Raw genomic sequence first — 20,845 nt, forward strand, 5'->3', positions numbered from 1 at the left:
AACCAGAATTGGTTTCAAACTACGGAGCCACCCAAGGATCCTGAAAAGTCCATTTGTGGAGATGAGCTCCTGGACTCCCGTTAAGAAGACATGTTGTCAACCTCTAGATCCCTTACATGCCTGCACTTTTCGGCTTGCTGCTGCTGCAATCCACGCGTTTTAGATCTGCATAACTCCACCTCTTTAAACACAGCACCTTCACCCCCTGCTGTTCCCACCCGCCTCAACACCGTTGGAAGGGAGGAGAACCAATTAAGGCGGGGGGTGGGGTGGAACGAGCAGCTGTCTACCCTTAGCAGGAGGGCTCCTGATTACATACCTCTCCTGCTGCTGCTGCTGCTGGCTGTCCAGCAGCAGACTGAAGGTGGCTGCTGCTGTGCACAGGTATATAAAGGCTCAGAGCCTATTATGACACGCGCAGCCAGCGTTCCATTGCCACATTCCATCTACTGCAGGCAGGATACCTGGCTGGCTGAATGTCGCTGAGAAGCTCACAGAGACCGCCATAAGCAACAGTTTAACAGAATGCCACAGACTAATCAACCAAACTTTTTGGGTTGGGTTCTCTTTTATAGTCTGCAGGCATTAAATGAAAGAAGTCAGTGTTCCAGCAGAAGGAGACAACGTTTCAGAAAAGGCATTGTAGCAAACCAAAAAAGAAATTTTAAGCGCAGCAGAGTAACCAGCGCACATACCTGTTAGCTCAGGTGAGTTTAAAAGGCTGCTGTTGATAACAAGGGCATTTGCTAAATAGATGGTGTGTGTGCAACAATATACTGAAAGGTCAATTATATTGTGCAGCTTATCTCACCACCTGTAGTTATTTAGGTGAAAGCTCCAAAATGCTTGCCTAATATGTCTGTTTATCCAAAAGGAAGTAAAAAGGGAGAGCTAGAAAGATAGCATTGCATCACATTACATGGCAATGCAATGCACAGTTGCTGAAGTTGAACCAAAATGAGCTTGTAATCTGGCTTCTGCAACTTTGAACATGAAAAATCCAATGAGGAGAAGAAAAGCAAAGCCAAAGAGTCCATCCCAAAATCCGACAAACAAGCAAAATGAACAAAAAACATTGAATTCAATTCTTTCTGATTTTAGAAACTGCATTAAAGAAGGGGTGCACCGGTCCTGGAGATACTGCAATACCAGGTCAATGCGTGGAGTGGACAGAGCAAGCTCTTTTTCCATCTCCCTGTTCTAAAAATCCATTTAATATATGGTCCCCAGATAGGGGACGTATCAGATATTAAACTGATAAGAACAGATTTTTTGATTGAAGCTGCATCCAAGGCACTGAAAAATGTGACCGAAGTCACACCAAAACAGCGCACGAGGCGAGGATTCATGTGGACCCTTCCCGGAGGAGAGGGTCCCCAATAAACCATCCCCATCCCTCCGAGCCAGAAGGCCACAGCGAGGGTCAGGGATCTCCGATGCTCTCCCTAGCCGAAGCCGGAGAAGAGCCGTTTTCGTGCTCCCAGCTTCCATCTAGGCTGCCACCCTAGTGGAGCTGGAGCCTGTGTTGGTTTCTCAGCCCAAAGCTGACCGGACCTCCGACCGGGTTTATAAAAATTCCCCTTCCTAGCCCGTAGGCCAGGAATAGGGGGGGTTGCTCAGAAAGTATGATTGGCAAAGGTGCGGCGTGCTACGAAGCCAAGTCTTTCTGGGGTTCCCAGTCCCAGTAAGCTTGGACTCCCACCAGGGCGCCTACTCCTGGGGCACATTGCTCCAAAGCCCTCACACTTACCCAGCCTAGTGACTTCGATCCTGGAGGGCCATGTTTTCCATCAGATAACTCTATGAGCCACCTGGCGTACTAACAAGTGCACCAAACCAGTGTGTAATATGCATCAATTTACTAGGGCAGCCCAAGGACAAAACTGCCTTTTCAAAAGATACTACACTTGATCTTAGCCAAAAGGCCGAGAAGCGATAACCAGAATTGGTTTCAAACTACGGAGCCACCCAAGGATCCTGAAAAGTCCATTTGTGGAGATGAGCTCCTGGACTCCCGTTAAGAAGACATGTTGTCAACCTCTAGATCCCTTACATGCCTGCACTTTTCGGCTTGCTGCTGTTGCAATCCACGCGTTTTAGATCTGCATAACTCCACCTCTTTAAACACAGCACCTTCACCCCCTGCTGTTCCCACCCGCCTCAACACCGTTGGAAGGGAGGAGAACCAATTAAGGCGGGGGGTGGGGTGGAACGAGCAGCTGTCTACCCTTAGCAGGAGGGCTTCTGATTACATACCTCTCCTGCTGCTGCTGCTGCTGGCTGTCCAGCAGCAGACTGAAGGTGGCTGCTGCTGTGCACAGGTATATAAAGGCTCAGAGCCTATTATGACACGCGCAGCCAGCGTTCCATTGCCACATTCCATCTACTGCAGGCAGGATACCTGGCTGGCTGAATGTCGCTGAGAAGCTCACAGAGACCGCCATAAGCAACAGTTTAACAGAATGCCACAGACTAATCAACCAAACTTTTTGGGTTGGGTTCTCTTTTATAGTCTGCAGGCATTAAATGAAAGAAGTCAGTGTTCCAGCAGAAGGAGACAACGTTTCAGAAAAGGCATTGTAGCAAACCAAAAAAGAAATTTTAAGCGCAGCAGAGTAACCAGCGCACATACCTGTTAGCTCAGGTGAGTTTAAAAGGCTGCTGTTGATAACAAGGGCATTTGCTAAATAGATGGTGTGTGTGCAACAATATACTGAAAGGTCAATTATATTGTGCAGCTTATCTCACCACCTGTAGTTATTTAGGTGAAAGCTCCAAAATGCTTGCCTAATATGTCTGTTTATCCAAAAGGAAGTAAAAAGGGAGAGCTAGAAAGATAGCATTGCATCACATTACATGGCAATGCAATGCACAGTTGCTGAAGTTGAACCAAAATGAGCTTGTAATCTGGCTTCTGCAACTTTGAACATGAAAAATCCAATGAGGAGAAGAAAAGCAAAGCCAAAGAGTCCATCCCAAAATCCGACAAACAAGCAAAATGAACAAAAAACATTGAATTCAATTCTTTCTGATTTTAGAAACTGCATTAAAGAAGGGGTGCACCGGTCCTGGAGATACTGCAATACCAGGTCAATGCGTGGAGTGGACAGAGCAAGCTCTTTTTCCATCTCCCTGTTCTAAAAATCCATTTAATATATGGTCCCCAGATAGGGGACGTATCAGATATTAAACTGATAAGAACAGATACTACACTTGATCTTAGCCAAAAGGCCGAGAAGCGATAACCAGAATTGGTTTCAAACTACGGAGCCACCCAAGGATCCTGAAAAGTCCATTTGTGGAGATGAGCTCCTGGACTCCCGTTAAGAAGACATGTTGTCAACCTCTAGATCCCTTACATGCCTGCACTTTTCGGCTTGCTGCTGCTGCAATCCACGCGTTTTAGATCTGCATAACTCCACCTCTTTAAACACAGCACCTTCACCCCCTGCTGTTCCCACCCGCCTCAACACCGTTGGAAGGGAGGAGAACCAATTAAGGCGGGGGGTGGGGTGGAACGAGCAGCTGTCTACCCTTAGCAGGAGGGCTCCTGATTACATACCTCTCCTGCTGCTGCTGCTGCTGGCTGTCCAGCAGCAGACTGAAGGTGGCTGCTGCTGTGCACAGGTATATAAAGGCTCAGAGCCTATTATGACACGCGCAGCCAGCGTTCCATTGACACATTCCATCTACTGCAGGCAGGATACCTGGCTGGCTGAATGTCGCTGAGAAGCTCACAGAGACCGCCATAAGCAACAGTTTAACAGAATGCCACAGACTAATCAACCAAACTTTTTGGGTTGGGTTCTCTTTTATAGTCTGCAGGCATTAAATGAAAGAAGTCAGTGTTCCAGCAGAAGGAGACAACGTTTCAGAAAAGGCATTGTAGCAAACCAAAAAAGAAATTTTAAGCGCAGCAGAGTAACCAGCGCACATACCTGTTAGCTCAGGTGAGTTTAAAAGGCTGCTGTTGATAACAAGGGCATTTGCTAAATAGATGGTGTGTGTGCAACAATATACTGAAAGGTCAATTATATTGTGCAGCTTATCTCACCACCTGTAGTTATTTAGGTGAAAGCTCCAAAATGCTTGCCTAATATGTCTGTTTATCCAAAAGGAAGTAAAAAGGGAGAGCTAGAAAGATAGCATTGCATCACATTACATGGCAATGCAATGCACAGTTGCTGAAGTTGAACCAAAATGAGCTTGTAATCTGGCTTCTGCAACTTTGAACATAAAAAATCCAATGAGGAGAAGAAAAGCAAAGCCAAAGAGTCCATCCCAAAATCCGACAAACAAGCAAAATGAACAAAAAACATTGAATTCAATTCTTTCTGATTTTAGAAACTGCATTAAAGAAGGGGTGCACCGGTCCTGGAGATACTGCAATACCAGGTCAATGCGTGGAGTGGACAGAGCAAGCTCTTTTTACATCTCCCTGTTCTAAAAATCCATTTAATATATGGTCCCCAGATAGGGGACGTATCAGATATTAAACTGATAAGAACAGATACTACACTTGATCTTAGCCAAAAGGCCGAGAAGCGATAACCAGAATTGGTTTCAAACTACGGAGCCACCCAAGGATCCTGAAAAGTCCATTTGTGGAGATGAGCTCCTGGACTCCCGTTAAGAAGACATGTTGTCAACCTCTAGATCCCTTACATGCCTGCACTTTTCGGCTTGCTGCTGCTGCAATCCACGCGTTTTAGATCTGCATAACTCCACCTCTTTAAACACAGCACCTTCACCCCCTGCTGTTCCCACCCGCCTCAACACCGTTGGAAGGGAGGAGAACCAATTAAGGCGGGGGGTGGGGTGGAACGAGCAGCTGTCTACCCTTAGCAGGAGGGCTCCTGATTACATACCTCTCCTGCTGCTGCTGCTGCTGGCTGTCCAGCAGCAGACTGAAGGTGGCTGCTGCTGTGCACAGGTATATAAAGGCTCAGAGCCTATTATGACACGCGCAGCCAGCGTTCCATTGCCACATTCCATCTACTGCAGGCAGGATACCTGGCTGGCTGAATGTCGCTGAGAAGCTCACAGAGACCGCCATAAGCAACAGTTTAACAGAATGCCACAGACTAATCAACCAAACTTTTTGGGTTGGGTTCTCTTTTATAGTCTGCAGGCATTAAATGAAAGAAGTCAGTGTTCCAGCAGAAGGAGACAACGTTTCAGAAAAGGCATTGTAGCAAACCAAAAAAGAAATTTTAAGCGCAGCAGAGTAACCAGCGCACATACCTGTTAGCTCAGGTGAGTTTAAAAGGCTGCTGTTGATAACAAGGGCATTTGCTAAATAGATGGTGTGTGTGCAACAATATACTGAAAGGTCAATTATATTGTGCAGCTTATCTCACCACCTGTAGTTATTTAGGTGAAAGCTCCAAAATGCTTGCCTAATATGTCTGTTTATCCAAAAGGAAGTAAAAAGGGAGAGCTAGAAAGATAGCATTGCATCACATTACATGGCAATGCAATGCACAGTTGCTGAAGTTGAACCAAAATGAGCTTGTAATCTGGCTTCTGCAATTTTGAACATGAAAAATCCAATGAGGAGAAGAAAAGCAAAGCCAAAGAGTCCATCCCAAAATCCGACAAACAAGCAAAATGAACAAAAAACATTGAATTCAATTCTTTCTAATTTTAGAAACTGCATTAAAGAAGGGGTGCACCGGTCCTGGAGATACTGCAATACCAGGTCAATGCGTGGAGTGGACAGAGCAAGCTCTTTTTCCATCTCCCTGTTCTAAAAATCCATTTAATATATGGTCCCCAGATAGGGGACGTATCAGATATTAAACTGATAAGAACAGATACTACACTTGATCTTAGCCAAAAGGCCGAGAAGCGATAACCAGAATTGGTTTCAAACTACGGAGCCACCCAAGGATCCTGAAAAGTCCATTTGTGGAGATGAGCTCCTGGACTCCCGTTAAGAAGACATGTTGTCAACCTCTAGATCCCTTACATGCCTGCACTTTTCGGCTTGCTGCTGCTGCAATCCACGCGTTTTAGATCTGCATAACTCCACCTCTTTAAACACAGCACCTTCACCCCCTGCTGTTCCCACCCGCCTCAACACCGTTGGAAGGGAGGAGAACCAATTAAGGCGGGGGGTGGGGTGGAACGAGCAGCTGTCTACCCTTAGCAGGAGGGCTCCTGATTACATACCTCTCCTGCTGCTGCTGCTGCTGGCTGTCCAGCAGCAGACTGAAGGTGGCTGCTGCTGTGCACAGGTATATAAAGGCTCAGAGCCTATTATGACACACGCAGCCAGCGTTCCATTGCCACATTCCATCTACTGCAGGCAGGATACCTGGCTGGCTGAATGTCGCTGAGAAGCTCACAGAGACCGCCATAAGCAACAGTTTAACAAAATGCCACAGACTAATCAACCAAACTTTTTGGGTTGGGTTCTCTTTTATAGTCTGCAGGCATTAAATGAAAGAAGTCAGTGTTCCAGCAGAAGGAGACAACGTTTCAGAAAAGGCATTGTAGCAAACCAAAAAAGAAATTTTAAGCGCAGCAGAGTAACCAGCGCACATACCTGTTAGCTCAGGTGAGTTTAAAAGGCTGCTGTTGATAACAAGGGCATTTGCTAAATAGATGGTGTGTGTGCAACAATATACTGAAAGGTCAATTATATTGTGCAGCTTATCTCACCACCTGTAGTTATTTAGGTGAAAGCTCCAAAATACTTGCCTAATATGTCTGTTTATCCAAAAGGAAGTAAAAAGGGAGAGCTAGAAAGATAGCATTGCATCACATTACATGGCAATGCAATGCACAGTTGCTGAAGTTGAACCAAAATGAGCTTGTAATCTGGCTTCTGCAACTTTGAACATGAAAAATCCAATGAGGAGAAGAAAAGCAAAGCCAAAGAGTCCATCCCAAAATCCGACAAACAAGCAAAATGAACAAAAAACATTGAATTCAATTCTTTCTGATTTTAGAAACTGCATTAAAGAAGGGGTGCACCGGTCCTGGAGATACTGCAATACCAGGTCAATGCGTGGAGTGGACAGAGCAAGCTCTTTTTCCATCTCCCTGTTCTAAAAATCCATTTAATATATGGTCCCCAGATAGGGGACGTATCAGATATTAAACTGATAAGAACAGATACTACACTTGATCTTAGCCAAAAGGCCGAAAAGCGATAACCAGAATTGGTTTCAAACTACGGAGCCACCCAAGGATCCTGAAAAGTCCATTTGTGGAGATGAGCTCCTGGACTCCCGTTAAGAAGACATGTTGTCAACCTCTAGATCCCTTACATGCCTGCACTTTTCGGCTTGCTGCTGCTGCAATCCACGCGTTTTAGATCTGCATAACTCCACCTCTTTAAACACAGCACCTTCACCCCCTGCTGTTCCCACCCGCCTCAACACCGTTGGAAGGGAGGAGAACCAATTAAGGCGGGGGGTGGGGTGGAACGAGCAGCTGTCTACCCTTAGCAGGAGGGCTCCTGATTACATACCTCTCCTGCTGCTGCTGCTGCTGCTGGCTGTCCAGCAGCAGACTGAAGGTGGCTGCTGCTGTGCACAGGTATATAAAGGCTCAGAGCCTATTATGACACGCGCAGCCAGCGTTCCATTGCCACATTCCATCTACTGCAGGCAGGATACCTGGCTGGCTGAATGTCGCTGAGAAGCTCACAGAGACCGCCATAAGCAACAGTTTAACAGAATGCCACAGACTAATCAACCAAACTTTTTGGGTTGGGTTCTCTTTTATAGTCTGCAGGCATTAAATGAAAGAAGTCAGTGTTCCAGCAGAAGGAGACAACGTTTCAGAAAAGGCATTGTAGCAAACCAAAAAAGAAATTTTAAGCGCAGCAGAGTAACCAGCGCACATACCTGTTAGCTCAGGTGAGTTTAAAAGGCTGCTGTTGATAACAAGGGCATTTGCTAAATAGATGGTGTGTGTGCAACAATATACTGAAAGGTCAATTATATTGTGCAGCTTATCTCACCACCTGTAGTTATTTAGGTGAAAGCTCCAAAATGCTTGCCTAATATGTCTGTTTATCCAAAAGGAAGTAAAAAGGGAGAGCTAGAAAGATAGCATTGCATCACATTACATGGCAATGCAATGCACAGTTGCTGAAGTTGAACCAAAATGAGCTTGTAATCTGGCTTCTGCAACTTTGAACATGAAAAATCCAATGAGAAGAAGAAAAGCAAAGCCAAAGAGTCCATCCCAAAATCCGACAAACAAGCAAAATGAACAAAAAACATTGAATTCAATTCTTTCTGATTTTAGAAACTGCATTAAAGAAGGGGTGCACCGGTCCTGGAGATACTGCAATACCAGGTCAATGCGTGGAGTGGACAGAGCAAGCTCTTTTTCCATCTCCCTGTTCTAAAAATCCATTTAATATATGGTCCCCAGATAGGGGACGTTTCAGATATTAAACTGATAAGAACAGATACTACACTTGATCTTAGCCAAAAGGCCGAGAAGCGATAACCAGAATTGGTTTCAAACTACGGAGCCACCCAAGGATCCTGAAAAGTCCATTTGTGGAGATGAGCTCCTGGACTCCCGTTAAGAAGACATGTTGTCAACCTCTAGATCCCTTACATGCCTGCACTTTTCGGCTTGCTGCTGCTGCAATCCACGCGTTTTAGATCTGCATAACTCCACCTCTTTAAACACAGCACCTTCACCCCCTGCTGTTCCCACCCGCCTCAACACCGTTGGAAGGGAGGAGAACCAATTAAGGCGGGGGGTGGGGTGGAACGAGCAGCTGTCTACCCTTAGCAGGAGGGCTCCTGATTACATACCTCTCCTGCTGCTGCTGCTGCTGGCTGTCCAGCAGCAGACTGAAGGTGGCTGCTGCTGTGCACAGGTATATAAAGGCTCAGAGCCTATTATGACACGCGCAGCCAGCGTTCCATTGCCACATTCCATCTACTGCAGGCAGGATACCTGGCTGGCTGAATGTCGCTGAGAAGCTCACAGAGACCGCCATAAGCAACAGTTTAACAGAATGCCACAGACTAATCAACCAAACTTTTTGGGTTGGGTTCTCTTTTATAGTCTGCAGGCATTAAATGAAAGAAGTCAGTGTTCCAGCAGAAGGAGACAACGTTTCAGAAAAGGCATTGTAGCAAACCAAAAAAGAAATTTTAAGCGCAGCAGAGTAACCAGCGCACATACCTGTTAGCTCAGGTGAGTTTAAAAGGCTGCTGTTGATAACAAGGGCATTTGCTAAATAGATGGTGTGTGTGCAACAATATACTGAAAGGTCAATTATATTGTGCAGCTTATCTCACCACCTGTAGTTATTTAGGTGAAAGCTCCAAAATGCTTGCCTAATATGTCTGTTTATCCAAAAGGAAGTAAAAAGGGAGAGCTAGAAAGATAGCATTGCATCACATTACATGGCAATGCAATGCACAGTTGCTGAAGTTGAACCAAAATGAGCTTGTAATCTGGCTTCTGCAATTTTGAACATGAAAAATCCAATGAGGAGAAGAAAAGCAAAGCCAAAGAGTCCATCCCAAAATCCGACAAACAAGCAAAATGAACAAAAAACATTGAATTCAATTCTTTCTGATTTTAGAAACTGCATTAAAGAAGGGGTGCACCGGTCCTGGAGATACTGCAATACCAGGTCAATGCGTGGAGTGGACAGAGCAAGCTCTTTTTCCATCTCCCTGTTCTAAAAATCCATTTAATATATGGTCCCCAGATAGGGGACGTATCAGATATTAAACTGATAAGAACAGATACTACACTTGATCTTAGCCAAAAGGCCGAGAAGCGATAACCAGAATTGGTTTCAAACTACGGAGCCACCCAAGGATCCTGAAAAGTCCATTTGTGGAGATGAGCTCCTGGACTCCCGTTAAGAAGACATGTTGTCAACCTCTAGATCCCTTACATGCCTGCACTTTTCGGCTTGCTGCTGCTGCAATCCACGCGTTTTAGATCTGCATAACTCCACCTCTTTAAACACAGCACCTTCACCCCCTGCTGTTCCCACCCGCCTCAACACCGTTGGAAGGGAGGAGAACCAATTAAGGCGGGGGGTGGGGTGGAACGAGCAGCTGTCTACCCTTAGCAGGAGGGCTCCTGATTACATACCTCTCCTGCTGCTGCTGCTGCTGGCTGTCCAGCAGCAGACTGAAGGTGGCTGCTGCTGTGCACAGGTATATAAAGGCTCAGAGCCTATTATGACACGCGCAGCCAGCGTTCCATTGCCACATTCCATCTACTGCAGGCAGGATACCTGGCTGGCTGAATGTCGCTGAGAAGCTCACAGAGACCGCCATAAGCAACAGTTTAACAGAATGCCACAGACTAATCAACCAAACTTTTTGGGTTGGGTTCTCTTTTATAGTCTGCAGGCATTAAATGAAAGAAGTCAGTGTTCCAGCAGAAGGAGACAACGTTTCAGAAAAGGCATTGTAGCAAACCAAAAAAGAAATTTTAAGCGCAGCAGAGTAACCAGCGCACATACCTGTTAGCTCAGGTGAGTTTAAAAGGCTGCTGTTGATAACAAGGGCATTTGCTAAATAGATGGTGTGTGTGCAACAATATACTGAAAGGTCAATTATATTGTGCAGCTTATCTCACCACCTGTAGTTATTTAGGTGAAAGCTCCAAAATGCTTGCCTAATATGTCTGTTTATCCAAAAGGAAGTAAAAAGGGAGAGCTAGAAAGATAGCATTGCATCACATTACATGGCAATGCAATGCACAGTTGCTGAAGTTGAACCAAAATGAGCTTGTAATCTGGCTTCTGCAACTTTGAACATGAAAAATCCAATGAGGAGAAGAAAAGCAAAGCCAAAGAGTCCATCCCAAAATCCGACAAACAAGCAAAATGAACAAAAAACATTGAATTCAATTCTTTCTGATTTTAGAAACTGCATTAAAGAAGGGGTGCACCGGTCCTGGAGATACTGCAATACCAGGTCAATGCGTGGAGTGGACAGAGCAAGCTCTTTTTCCATCTCCCTGTTCTAAAAATCCATTTAATATATGGTCCCCAGATAGGGGACGTATCAGATATTAAACTGATAAGAACAGATTTTTTTGATTGAATATATCTTTTATTAGCACAAAAAATAAGTTAACAGACAGTGTACAGTGCCGCAGCCCAGTACTCACAGAATTCTACATCATATTTACATAGCATGAGGATACGATGCACTAACTAGACACATCACACCCCTATGCTACACAAAACACTCAATCTGAAAGAAAAAGCATGTCAATCAATACAGTACGACGAACCGTGATAAGGGATGGGGATTGGGAAAAAGGGGATGGGGAGGGGAAAATCACAGGCCCGAAGCTTTATTGAAAGACAAGACACATAAGGGGAGAGGGGGAGGAGGGGTTTAGTCCTCATCCTCGTCCTCCGGACCGTCCATGATGGAATAATCTCTGAGCAGGCTGTGGATCAGCCTGCGGCAGTCCTGGATGGACATCCTCTCCCTCCTCAAGATGAGCCGGTTCCTGGCGACCCAAACGGCATCCTTGAAGCAGTTCATAAGGCGCCAAGCCTCCTGGATGGCTCCGACGGTATGAACCCCAGGGAAGAGTCCGTAAAGCACAGAATGGTGCGATAGGCTCGCCCTGGGGACAGAGTTCCTCAGGTCGTCCTCAAGTGCAGTCAATAGGCGCTGTGCAAATCCGCAGTCCCAAAAAGTGTGCAAAGATGTTTCCTCCACGAAGGGGCACCTTGGGCAGTACCGGGTCTTGCACAGGTTCCGGGCATGCATGAATGACCGGACGGGCAGTCCGCCCTGAATCGCCATCCACGACAAGTCCTTGTGCCCGTTGGTCAGCCTGTCAGACGACACATTTGTCCACACAGTCTCCAGCGTGTCCTGGTGAAGTCCTGTGATGTTCTCCACGTCATCCTTGGCTCTGATTAGCTTGTGGATAGTTTTGGGCTTCCACAAGTCGGGCTTGAGTCCCTCCAGTTGATGCTCCCCCACAAATCGAACGACGTCTCCGTAGAACCATGGCGTCGTCCAGTTGTAGGGGAAGGAGCTGTCCCACTTGTCCCAGCCGAGTCGCCTCCAAAGAGGAAGCAGGAAGAAGCGAGACATGGACCTGCCCGCGGAGCCATTCTTGACTTGCAAAGTCCGGCGGACACAATCACACACAAAAGAGGATCGCAGGAGGGTGGGGATATCTGGAACGCCCTTCCCACCCTTGCGAGGCTCCTTGTACATGACGGCCCGCCTGACTCTGTCCATCTTGGATCCCCAGACAAAGTGAAACACTGTCCTGGTAATGGCCCTGCACACAGTGACGTGTGGGGGCCAGGCCTGCGCCGTGTACTGCAAGACGGGCAGGACCTCATTACGCAGGACGAGTGCCTTACCCTCACAAGTGAGGTGTCTGAGGCTCCAGAGTCCGATCCGTTGCTTCACCTTGGCCAAGCGTTCTTGCCAGGACTTGAGGGCCGCTCCTTCCTTCCCGAACCAGACTCCCAGCACCTTGAGGAAATCCGGTTGAATGTTGAAGGGGAAGGGGGCGGAGGAGGCCGGCTGCCAATCCCCGAAGAGCATGGCTTCCGACTTCCTGCAGTTGACTTTGGCCCCTGAAGCCCGGCCGAACCTCTCACACGTCTGGACGAGGGCGTCGACTGAACCACGATCAGCGCAGAAGACGGTGACGTCGTCCATGTAGAGCGAGCACTTGACCTCGTGTCGTCCCGGACCCGGTGCGGTGATCCCTCTGATCTCTCCATTCTGCCGGATAGCCTCTGCGAAGAGTTCTATAACACAAACAAAAAGAAGAGGTGATAGAGGGCAGCCTTGTCTGACCCCAGAGAGGACAGGGAAGGGGTCAGTCTTCCAGCCGTTCACCAACACCGAGCTGTGGATATCAAAATACATCAGACGGACATACGAACAAAACATGTTACCCAAACCTAACCGGTGCAGAGCTCGGCCCATGAACTCGTGGGAAACCCGGTCGAAGGCCTTCTCCTGATCCAAGGAGACCAGGGCCGCGTGTGCGCGGCGGACCTTGATGTACTCGACCGTGTCCCGCACGAGAGCGAGGCTGTCTGCGATGCGACGTCCAGGGATGCCGCAGGTCTGGTCCGGGTGGATGATCCGTCCGATGACCGTCTTAAGTCGTGTCGCCATCGTCTTGGCCAGGATCTTGTAGTCCACGTTGAGCAGAGTGATGGGACGCCAATTCCTCAGGTCGCACCTCTCTCCCTTCCGCTTGTACAGGATCGTGACCATTCCTTCCCTCAAAGATGGAGGCATTCTACCCTCCACCACCATCTCCTCGTACAGGTCCAACAGGTCCGGACAGATGAGGTCTCCCAGCGCTACATAGAGCTCCGCTGGAAGACCATCACTGCCCGGGGTCCTGCCGGTCCTAAAGGATTTAGCGGCAGAGAGCAATTCGCCCACCATCAGAGGTTTGTCCAAGGCTGCCGTGCCTGCAGGATCAAGATGGTTAGTGATACCTGACAGGAACTTATCAGCAGCGTCAGGGTCGGTAGTCTTGTGGGAGTAGAGTTCGCTGTAGAAGTCGCTGACGACCCCCATCACGTCCTCCTTCCCACGTCGCATGTTTCCGCTCTCGTCTCGCAGCTCGTTCAGGGGCGTGTGACCGGCATGAAGTTTCCTGAAAAAGAATGAGTTACATTTCTCACCCTTCTCCAGATTCTCCACTTTGGAACGGAAGACGATTCGCTTGGACTCCTCCTCAAAGTGCCTTTTCAGGCTCTTCTTGGTCTCCTCCAGCTCCTCCCTCACGTCCCAGCCGCAGTGAAGAAGGTCCTGCAGCGACCGCAGCTCGCGCTGCAGCCCTCTGAAGTCCCTCCTCTTCTCACACGCCTGTTGTCGACCCTTGGCCTGAAAGAAACAGCGAAACTCAAGTTTAACATATTCCCACCAATCAGAGACTGTTTGGAAGCTACCCTTGTAGGACTGCCACATTGCGTAGGCTGCTCTCAGCTCCTCCACGACTTCATCCTGAGCCAGCAGAGCACAATTCAGCTTCCAGGAGCCGGGGCCGGACGAAAAACCGTCGCCAAGGACACCTTGTAAGTGAATGGCTCTGTGGTCGGAGAAGAAGCAGGAGACCATCGAGTGCCTACTCTGCCTGACTGCCCGAGAGGTGAACACAAAGTCAATCCTGGAGCGGAGTGAGCCATCGGGTCGGCTCCACGAATAGTTCGTGGAGCCTCTCCCCATGGAGCCCACCACGTCCTGAAGAGAGGCCTCGGTTACCATCTCGATGAGCAGCTTGGACGTGATGTCCAACTTGGCAGATGTGCCAGAACTACGACCATCCTCCTCGATGGGGCAGTTGAAATCCCCGGCCATCACTAAGGTCCTGGTGGTGGCAAGCTGAAGCCGCAGGGTCTGGAAAAGCTCCAAACGCTCATTCTTCAGTGGGGACGCATACACGTTGATGAACCTGACAGGTTCTCCCGCCCAGTTGCCATCTACAACAAGAGCCCTGCCGCAGATGAGCTCCTGGACGGACTCAAGCGTGAATGCGCCCCCCCTGATCAGAATTGCGACCCCCGCAGACTTGCAGTCACCCCCACCGGACCAGTAGGATGGACCGTGGGACCACTCCCTGGCCAGATGTTTGAAGGACCTAGAGGAGGGAAGGGAACATTCCTGCAACATATAAACATCACACAACTGGGAAGTAAGGAAGGCATAAATAGTCTGACGTCTGAACTTGTCCTTGATGCTCCTGACATTAATGGAAAATAAGTTAATATTAGCCATCATGTAGGGAAAAAAGAAAAAGTTAGCGCAGGCAATACACCTTAGTTACCACTCCGGTCGGGTGGTCCCTCGTCGGTGTTGACTGCTGGTGACGGGATCACCAGCAGGCCCTCTTCCTCCATCTGGTAAAGCAGCGCGGCCTCGATCTCGGCGACCACCAGTTCCTCCTCTTCTGGCTCGGCCACCAGGGTCTCAACCATGTGCTCCATCTCTTCTGGCTCAGGGAGGGTATCCTCCTTTTCGCCTACGAAATCCAGAATCTTCTTTTTGGAGGATTCAGTAGCAGGGCTGTCCTCCACCTTCCTCTTTCCCCGGGTTGGAACTGGGGAGACAAGAAGGGGAAAATCCTCCTCGGAATAGATAGCGGCGGGTGGAGGAAAGGTTAATTCCACCGCTACCATGGTCTGGGGAGGGAGAGTGGCTGCCGGGGCAGGGGAAAGGACACCTGCTGAGGAGTAGGGGAAGGAGGAAGAGGAAGTGGAATCCTCAGCAGGGGTGGCCGGGGTGGGGGGGAATTGGACGGGGGTGGCAGGGGGAGGGATCGAGAGAGGGGTGACAGAACTCTTACCCTCCTTTGACTTTTTCTTCTGCTTCGGAGCTGCTGGGACCGTCGCTGGGGCTTTGGCCACCGACTCCTTGACCGCTTTGGCCTTGGTCGTCTCGGCCTTGGCCGCTGGGGCCTTGGTCGTCGCGTCCTTGACCTTCACAGGCCTGGTCGTCGGGGCCTTGTCCTCCGTAGCTGGGGTCGTCGCAACCACCGATGCCCAGGATCTCTCACGCTTGGGGCAATCCTTGTACAGATGAGCCGCCAGCCCACACAGGTTGCAGGATGTCTTCTTCGGGCAGTCCTTCGAGCTGTGTCCCGTCACTCGACAAATCCTGCAGGCATCCTCCTTGCAGTCCTTCATCTCGTGGCCGTTCTTGCCGCATCTCCTGCAGTTCCGCGGCATGTCCGGGTAATAGATGAGGCCGTAGGAGTTGCCCAGGGAGAATGTCGGGGGCAGGTGCCGAAGTCCGTCTGAGTACGCCAGGTCCCTGTGAAGTCTAACGGTCACCGACCACTTACCTGTCCAGATGCCGAGTCCATTCAGGATGTGAGAGGGTTCCTTCACAACCAAACAGAAGCGTCTCAGGAAGGTACAGATGTCTTGGCCTGGGGTGTGCGGGTTGCGCATGGAGACCGTGATCCTCCTTTCGTCCCTCTGGATAGGGCAGCTACCTGTAAAGGCAGAGAAAGAATTATCCGGTCCTTTTGCGCTTACCATTTCCCAGAACCTCCTGCAGGTGTTCACAGTGGCGAAGGTGACGAAGAAGATCCCCGTCAAGAAGGTCTGGATGCTGAGGGTGTCCGACCTGGAGAAGCCTCGATCCAGCAGCATCTTCTGGCAGAACACGTCCGAGGACATGTCCGGCACCCTCCCATCCACTTCCTTCAGCTTCAGGGCCACCGTCTGCCGCATCCATGGCTCCAGGGCTGGAGCTTTGTGGCGGGGCTTCTGGGGTCCCTTCTGCTGGCCAGTCGTGGAGGCAGAGTCCTTGGGGTCAGAATCGGCTCCTGGCTGGGCCCTCCTGGCTGTCCCCTGCTCCAGGCTCTTCTTTTCGGCCTTCCTCGCAGCGCTTACCATGGCTTTCCTCCTGCAGTTACTTCTTGGAGCTGGATCTGGAACTCTTCCCGGAATGGGTGGAGCTATGCAGATTCTTCTCCCGTCGTGTTCTGGACAAATTCCCCGAAAGGTCTTTGTCTCGATGATTTTCTTCCTCGAAGATTCCACAGGACAGCCCGATTCTTCTCCGAGTCTTCGTCTTCTTCTGGATTCTTTAGAGCTTCTTCCTCCCACCGATATCCGCCTTCCTTCTCCGATGTCAGCTGGGCTCCGAAGCTCTTCTCCTTCCGAGTTCGATCGCTCTCGTCAAGTGTAGATCGTAGCTCTTGTGTTCTTAAAAGAACAGATACTACACTTGATCTTAGCCAAAAGGCCGAGAAGCGATAACCAGAATTGGTTTCAAACTACGGAGCCACCCAAGGATCCTGAAAAGTCCATTTGTGGAGATGAGCTCCTGGACTCCCGTTAAGAAGACATGTTGTCAACCTCTAGATCCCTTACATGCCTGCACTTTTCGGCTTGCTGCTGCTGCAATCCACGCGTTTTAGATCTGCATAACTCCACCTCTTTAAACACAGCACCTTCACCCCCTGCTGTTCCCACCCGCCTCAACACCGTTGGAAGGGAGGAGAACCAATTAAGGCGGGGGGTGGGGTGGAACGAGCAGCTGTCTACCCTTAGCAGGAGGGCTCCTGATTACATACCTCTCCTGCTGCTGCTGCTGCTGGCTGTCCAGCAGCAGACTGAAGGTGGCTGCTGCTGTGCACAGGTATATAAAGGCTCAGAGCCTATTATGACACGCGCAGCCAGCGTTCCATTGCCACATTCCATCTACTGCAGGCAGGATACCTGGCTGGCTGAATGTCGCTGAGAAGCTCACAGAGACCGCCATAAGCAACAGTTTAACAGAATGCCACAGACTAATCAACCAAACTTTTTGGGTTGGGTTCTCTTTTATAGTCTGCAGGCATTAAATGAAAGAAGTCAGTGTTCCAGCAGAAGGAGACAACGTTTCAGAAAAGGCATTGTAGCAAACCAAAAAAGAAATTTTAAGCGCAGCAGAGTAACCAGCGCACATACCTGTTAGCTCAGGTGAGTTTAAAAGGCTGCTGTTGATAACAAGGGCATTTGCTAAATAGATGGTGTGTGTGCAACAATATACTGAAAGGTCAATTATATTGTGCAGCTTATCTCACCACCTGTAGTTATTTAGGTGAAAGCTCCAAAATGCTTGCCTAATATGTCTGTTTATCCAAAAGGAAGTAAAAAGGGAGAGCTAGAAAGATAGCATTGCATCACATTACATGGCAATGCAATGCACAGTTGCTGAAGTTGAACCAAAATGAGCTTGTAATCTGGCTTCTGCAACTTTGAACATGAAAAATCCAATGAGGAGAAGAAAAGCAAAGCCAAAGAGTCCATCCCAAAATCCGACAAACAAGCAAAATGAACAAAAAACATTGAATTCAATTCTTTCTGATTTTAGAAACTGCATTAAAGAAGGGGTGCACCGGTCCTGGAGATACTGCAATACCAGGTCAATGCGTGGAGTGGACAGAGCAAGCTCTTTTTCCATCTCCCTGTTCTAAAAATCCATTTAATATATGGTCCCCAGATAGGGGACGTATCAGATATTAAACTGATAAGAACAGATACTACACTTGATCTTAGCCAAAAGGCCGAGAAGCGATAACCAGAATTGGTTTCAAACTACGGAGCCACCCAAGGATCCTGAAAAGTCCATTTGTGGAGATGAGCTCCTGGACTCCCGTTAAGAAGACATGTTGTCAACCTCTAGATCCCTTACATGCCTGCACTTTTCGGCTTGCTGCTGCTGCAATCCACGCGTTTTAGATCTGCATAACTCCACCTCTTTAAACACAGCACCTTCACCCCCTGCTGTTCCCACCCGCCTCAACACCGTTGGAAGGGAGGAGAACCAATTAAGGCGGGGGGTGGGGTGGAACGAGCAGCTGTCTACCCTTAGCAGGAGGGCTCCTGATTACATACCTCTCCTGCTGCTGCTGCTGCTGGCTGTCCAGCAGCAGACTGAAGGTGGCTGCTGCTGTGCACAGGTATATAAAGGCTCAGAGCCTATTATGACACGCGCAGCCAGCGTTCCATTGCCACATTCCATCTACTGCAGGCAGGATACCTGGCTGGCTGAATGTCGCTGAGAAGCTCACAGAGACCGCCATAAGCAACAGTTTAACAGAATGCCACAGACTAATCAACCAAACTTTTTGGGTTGGGTTCTCTTTTATAGTCTGCAGGCATTAAATGAAAGAAGTCAGTGTTCCAGCAGAAGGAGACAACGTTTCAGAAAAGGCATTGTAGCAAACCAAAAAAGAAATTTTAAGCGCAGCAGAGTAACCAGCGCACATACCTGTTAGCTCAGGTGAGTTTAAAAGGCTGCTGTTGATAACAAGGGCATTTGCTAAATAGATGGTGTGTGTGCAACAATATACTGAAAGGTCAATTATATTGTGCAGCTTATCTCACCACCTGTAGTTATTTAGGTGAAAGCTCCAAAATGCTTGCCTAATATGTCTGTTTATCCAAAAGGAAGTAAAAAGGGAGAGCTAGAAAGATAGCATTGCATCACATTACATGGCAATGCAATGCACAGTTGCTGAAGTTGAACCAAAATGAGCTTGTAATCTGGCTTCTGCAACTTTGAACATGAAAAATCCAATGAGGAGAAGAAAAGCAAAGCCAAAGAGTCCATCCCAAAATCCGACAAACAAGCAAAATGAACAAAAAACATTGAATTCAATTCTTTCTGATTTTAGAAACTGCATTAAAGAAGGGGTGCACCGGTCCTGGAGATACTGCAATACCAGGTCAATGCGTGGAGTGGACAGAGCAAGCTCTTTTTCCATCTCCCTGTTCTAAAAATCCATTTAATATATGGTCCCCAGATAGGGGACGTATCAGATATTAAACTGATAAGAACAGATACTACACTTGATCTTAGCCAAAAGGCCGAGAAGCGATAACCAGAATTGGTTTCAAACTACGGAGCCACCCAAGGATCCTGAAAAGTCCATTTGTGGAGATGAGCTCCTGGACTCCCGTTAAGAAGACATGTTGTCAACCTCTAGATCCCTTACATGCCTGCACTTTTCGGCTTGCTGCTGCTGCAATCCACGCGTTTTAGATCTGCATAACTCCACCTCTTTAAACACAGCACCTTCACCCCCTGCTGTTCCCACCCGCCTCAACACCGTTGGAAGGGAGGAGAACCAATTAAGGCGGGGGGTGGGGTGGAACGAGCAGCTGTCTACCCTTAGCAGGAGGGCTCCTGATTACATAGCTCTCCTGCTGCTGCTGCTGCTGGCTGTCCAGCAGCAGACTGAAGGTGGCTGCTGCTGTGCACAGGTATATAAAGGCTCAGAGCCTATTATGACACGCGCAGCCAGCGTTCCATTGCCACATTCCATCTACTGCAGGCAGGATACCTGGCTGGCTGAATGTCGCTGAGAAGCTCACAGAGACCGCCATAAGCAACAGTTTAACAGAATGCCACAGACTAATCAACCAAACTTTTTGGGTTGGGTTCTCTTTTATAGTCTGCAGGCATTAAATGAAAGAAGTCAGTGTTCCAGCAGAAGGAGACAACGTTTCAGAAAAGGCATTGTAGCAAACCAAAAAAGAAATTTTAAGCGCAGCAGAGTAACCAGCGCACATACCTGTTAGCTCAGGTGAGTTTAAAAGGCTGCTGTTGATAACAAGGGCATTTGCTAAATAGATGGTGTGTGTGCAACAATATACTGAAAGGTCAATTATATTGTGCAGCTTATCTCACCACCTGTAGTTATTTAGGTGAAAGCTCCAAAATGCTTGCCTAATATGTCTGTTTATCCAAAAGGAAGTAAAAAGGGAGAGCTAGAAAGATAGCATTGCATCACATTACATGGCAATGCAATGCACAGTTGCTGAAGTTGAACCAAAATGAGCTTGTAATCTGGCTTCTGCAACTTTGAACATGAAAAATCCAATGAGGAGAAGAAAAGCAAAGCCAAAGAGTCCATCCCAAAATCCGACAAACAAGAAAAATGAACAAAAAACATTGAATTCAATTCTTTCTGATTTTAGAAACTGCATTAAAGAAGGGGTGCACCGGTCCTGGAGATACTGCAATACCAGGTCAATGCGTGGAGTGGACAGAGCAAGCTCTTTTTCCATCTCCCTGTTCTAAAAATCCATTTAATATATGGTCCCCAGATAGGGGACGTATCAGATATTAAACTGATAAGAACAGATACTACACTTGATCTTAGCCAAAAGGCCGAGAAGCGATAACCAGAATTGGTTTCAAACTACGGAGCCACCCAAGGATCCTGAAAAGTCCATTTGTGGAGATGAGCTCCTGGACTCCCGTTAAGAAGACATGTTGTCAACCTCTAGATCCCTTACATGCCTGCACTTTTCGGCTTGCTGCTGCTGCAATCCACGCGTTTTAGATCTGCATAACTCCACCTCTTTAAACACAGCACCTTC

The 20,845-nt window shown here is 48.2% G+C and overlaps 11 non-coding genes and 2 pseudogenes across 11 annotated transcripts; all 13 read right to left on the reverse strand.

The window, feature by feature from the left end:
- Positions 1–1,115: 1,115 nt before the first annotated feature.
- LOC141214907 (U2 spliceosomal RNA) lies at positions 1,116–1,297 on the reverse strand. The gene has a single exon (XR_012284097.1). It is a non-coding gene; the product is annotated as a U2 spliceosomal RNA (small nuclear RNA).
- A 524-nt stretch (positions 1,298–1,821) lies between these two features.
- Positions 1,822–1,937, reverse strand: LOC141214997 (U2 spliceosomal RNA; annotated as a pseudogene).
- Positions 1,938–3,052: 1,115 nt separating this feature from the next.
- On the reverse strand, positions 3,053–3,243 carry LOC141214953 (U2 spliceosomal RNA). Its single transcript, XR_012284133.1, has one exon. It is a non-coding gene; the product is annotated as a U2 spliceosomal RNA (small nuclear RNA).
- Positions 3,244–4,358: 1,115 nt separating this feature from the next.
- LOC141214853 (U2 spliceosomal RNA) lies at positions 4,359–4,549 on the reverse strand. The gene has a single exon (XR_012284045.1). It is a non-coding gene; the product is annotated as a U2 spliceosomal RNA (small nuclear RNA).
- Positions 4,550–5,664: 1,115 nt separating this feature from the next.
- On the reverse strand, positions 5,665–5,855 carry LOC141214965 (U2 spliceosomal RNA). Its single transcript, XR_012284143.1, has one exon. It is a non-coding gene; the product is annotated as a U2 spliceosomal RNA (small nuclear RNA).
- Positions 5,856–6,970: 1,115 nt separating this feature from the next.
- LOC141214881 (U2 spliceosomal RNA) lies at positions 6,971–7,161 on the reverse strand. Its single transcript, XR_012284072.1, has one exon. It is a non-coding gene; the product is annotated as a U2 spliceosomal RNA (small nuclear RNA).
- A 1,118-nt stretch (positions 7,162–8,279) lies between these two features.
- LOC141214888 (U2 spliceosomal RNA) lies at positions 8,280–8,470 on the reverse strand. Its single transcript, XR_012284078.1, has one exon. It is a non-coding gene; the product is annotated as a U2 spliceosomal RNA (small nuclear RNA).
- A 1,115-nt stretch (positions 8,471–9,585) lies between these two features.
- On the reverse strand, positions 9,586–9,776 carry LOC141214976 (U2 spliceosomal RNA). The gene has a single exon (XR_012284150.1). It is a non-coding gene; the product is annotated as a U2 spliceosomal RNA (small nuclear RNA).
- A 1,115-nt stretch (positions 9,777–10,891) lies between these two features.
- LOC141214916 (U2 spliceosomal RNA) lies at positions 10,892–11,085 on the reverse strand. Its single transcript, XR_012284105.1, has one exon. It is a non-coding gene; the product is annotated as a U2 spliceosomal RNA (small nuclear RNA).
- A 5,564-nt stretch (positions 11,086–16,649) lies between these two features.
- LOC141214985 (U2 spliceosomal RNA) lies at positions 16,650–16,727 on the reverse strand (annotated as a pseudogene).
- A 1,115-nt stretch (positions 16,728–17,842) lies between these two features.
- Positions 17,843–18,033, reverse strand: LOC141214987 (U2 spliceosomal RNA). Its single transcript, XR_012284153.1, has one exon. It is a non-coding gene; the product is annotated as a U2 spliceosomal RNA (small nuclear RNA).
- A 1,115-nt stretch (positions 18,034–19,148) lies between these two features.
- Positions 19,149–19,339, reverse strand: LOC141214998 (U2 spliceosomal RNA). The gene has a single exon (XR_012284154.1). It is a non-coding gene; the product is annotated as a U2 spliceosomal RNA (small nuclear RNA).
- Positions 19,340–20,454: 1,115 nt separating this feature from the next.
- Positions 20,455–20,645, reverse strand: LOC141214474 (U2 spliceosomal RNA). The gene has a single exon (XR_012283688.1). It is a non-coding gene; the product is annotated as a U2 spliceosomal RNA (small nuclear RNA).
- Positions 20,646–20,845: the final 200 nt, after the last annotated feature.

The sequence above is a fragment of the Phyllobates terribilis genome, unplaced genomic scaffold (assembly GCF_046119375.1).
Source record: "Phyllobates terribilis strain yellow unplaced genomic scaffold, ASM4611937v1 Scaffold_223__1_contigs__length_3252167, whole genome shotgun sequence".
In the NCBI taxonomy this organism is placed as follows: domain Eukaryota; kingdom Metazoa; phylum Chordata; class Amphibia; order Anura; family Dendrobatidae; genus Phyllobates; species Phyllobates terribilis.